At 41.1% G+C, this 2,793-nt stretch overlaps 1 protein-coding gene across 3 annotated transcripts in view; it reads right to left on the bottom strand.

Moving 5' to 3' along the window:
- The window catches only part of Kpna6 (karyopherin subunit alpha 6), a 71,777-nt gene that overhangs the window by 47,567 nt on the left and 21,417 nt on the right, over nucleotides 1–2,793 (bottom strand). The window contains exon 1 of one of the 3 annotated variants that reach the window (XM_023702998.1): nucleotides 351–386. The exons of the other annotated variants lie outside the window; for them this stretch is intronic. The gene's annotated coding sequence lies outside the window, so the exon portion shown is untranslated. Of the gene's footprint in view, nucleotides 1–350; nucleotides 387–2,793 lie in introns of those variants that run through there. 3 annotated transcript variants of the gene reach the window in all.

Genomic DNA, 2,793 nt, shown 5'->3' with positions numbered 1-2,793 from the left:
ACTCTTTTAGAATATTTTGCTGAGTTTACACACCTATAATATTTAAATGATGGAACTTAACAAAAAAAGGGGATACAAATGAATGTCCATTTTGTATCTGTGTATTCAAAGTGGTTAGGATAGATCTATAGTTACAGTTTCTTAATGAATAGAGCGATTTGTTCTAATGGTGTTTGTAAATAGGGAATCATGTCTGCATCTTGTACAGCAATTAACCACTAGGAAGAATGTATGCAATGTGTTAATTATTGAAACTGTCCTACCAGTTTGGTTTGAAACTGTCTCACTGTTATTTGTTTCTCAATAAAATTATGGAGAAAAAAAAGTAAATAAAATAAAATAAAATGTACCTGGGTACGGGGGAGCTGGCTCAGTAGAATAAGCGCTTGCCTGGCAAGTACAAGGGCCTGAGTTCAATCCCCCGTTCTGCCAAATAAAATAAATAAATAAATAAATAAATAAATAAATAAATGTACCCAGAAGGGCAGGCACAATGGCTCAGTGGTCTAAAGTGCCTGCTCAGGCAAGCTTAGGCAGGTGCAGGGGACTGAAGTTTGATCCCCAGAACTACATGCTGTGCCAAAAAATAAATAAAATGTACCCTTAAACTTAATTAAACCAAACCAAACCAAAGGGCTGAGGATATAGCTCAGGGATGCAGTGCTTGCTGAAAATGAGCAAGGCTCTGGTTCAGTCCCCCTTAGTGTTCAATCCCCAGTAGAGCAAGCAAAGAAGAAAAAGTTCAACTTGTAACACAAAGCTCAGTTAACACTCACATTTAGTTAAAATCCAGACTATCCCAGCATCAAGCCCAGTCCTTGAATATGCTAAGCAAGCACTCTATCACTGAGCTAGAAACCCAGCCAGACTTCTGTATTTTGTTATTCAGGGGTGTGGGGGGGGGGGGCGCTAGGGATTGAACTCAGGGCCTTGCACATGCAAGGTAAGAGCTCTACCACCAGCCACATCCCCAGTCCTGTTATTCTTTTTTTTTGAGATGGGCTCTTGCTATATATGTTAGGCTGGGCTTGAACTTACTACTTATGTAGCTCAGGCTGGCCTCAAAGAATATAGGCACCACCACACCCAGCTTTAGATTTCTAGCTTCAAAAAGGGGGTGTGGGGAAGGGACCGAGAAAGAGATTGAAAAAAGGAATGAGAAATTATGTAGTAAAGGGGCCAGGGAGATGGCTCAGTAGCATAAGTTCTTGCCTGGCAAGCACAAGGGTCTGAGTTCAATCCCTGGTTCTGCAAAAGAAAGAAAAAAAAAAAAAAATAATAATAATAATAATGTAGTAAAGAGACTCGTATTCTCCCATGGCAACAACTGGGTGGAACTCAGTAAATAGGAAATGGGGCTCTATGGTTCATCTGTCAGCTTCCATTTGGTTTATTTCACTCAATTATCTACTAGAATACCAAACTCTGGGATGTCACAAAAAGACAGCTTTTGTCTGTTTTGTTCACCATTACATTTTTAGACCAAGAACAATACTTGGCACACAGTGAACACTCAAACCTCTGCTGAAAATTAATGAGTAACTGTGGCACGTCTAGCTCCTAAAAATAGAGGAGTCTGAGACAAATATTCATGACATGCTTCTTGCCAGCTATGGTGTGCATGCCTGTAATCCCAGCAGTTAGGAAGCTGAAGCAGGAGGATGGCCATGAGTTTGAGGCCAGCCTGTGTTAGACAGTGGGAGTCTGCCTCAGAAGACAGGAGAGAGGAGGAGGGAGGGAGAGAGGAGGGGAGGGGAGAGAAGGCCAAGCACAGAGGTGTATGTATGCCTGTAATCCCAGCACTAGGGAGGCTGAGGCAGGAGGATAGCTGCAAGTTTGAGGCCAGTCTGAGTTACAAAGTGAGGTGATTCCCAGCCTGAACTGCATAGCAAAATCCTACCTCAAAAAAAGAAATGTAATGAAAAGAGACCAAGGGGCCGAGGAGATGGCTCAGTGGAATAAGCACTTCCCTGGCAAGTGCAAGGGCCTGAGTTCAATCCCTGGTTCCACAAAAAAAAAAAAAAAAAAAAAAAAGAAAAGAGACCAGATCAGACCATAATATATACTTTTCTAGTCGACTGGAGATGTAGCTCAGTGGTTGAGCTTGTAGCCAAGTGGCAGAGCATTTACTCAGTATGCTCAAGGCCAAGTTCAATTCCTACCACTACAAAAAAAATGCTTAATGTTTCCACTGTTACAATGTTTCTAGCGTTCTTCAAAGACAAAAGACCAACTGATTTATCTTTATAGTTACTTTTGGGCCTGACACACAAAAAATACTTTGTTTATTAAATGGCAGCTATTAGTTATCAGCAGTGACTTTATTTGCTTACAAAGTTAAAACTACTAGTTATCAGTTATCACTGTTTACTAAGCGTGTAACATTTATTAGTTGACCATTTATCTTATGTGCTATGTGCCACAAGAAAAATGTTTGCAAATTGGACATGGTGTGGCCTGTAATCCCAGCTCTTGGGAGGCTGAGGCAGGAGGATCACTGAACATTCGAAGCCAGCCTGGGCTACACAGTGAGTTCAAGGACAGCATGAACTATATCGAAAGACCCTGTCTCAAAAAAAAACCAAAATAAATCAACACAAAATCAAAAATCACTGAAGCAACAGAATCAGTAGTCATAGGGGACACTATGGAAGAGATTAACTTCAATAGTTTTTGAAGAAACAGTACCTTTAGAACTAATAAAGGGGGGCTGGTGAGATGGCTCAGTGATCTAAAGCACCTACTTAGAACAAGCTTTAGCAAAGCACAGGGACCGCGGTTCAATCCCCCAGC

The sequence above is a fragment of the Octodon degus genome, unplaced genomic scaffold (genome assembly GCF_000260255.1).
Source record: "Octodon degus isolate 3935 unplaced genomic scaffold, OctDeg1.0 scaffold00163, whole genome shotgun sequence".
NCBI classification, from domain to species: domain Eukaryota; kingdom Metazoa; phylum Chordata; class Mammalia; order Rodentia; family Octodontidae; genus Octodon; species Octodon degus.
This window is presented reverse-complemented; position numbering and strand designations above follow the sequence as displayed.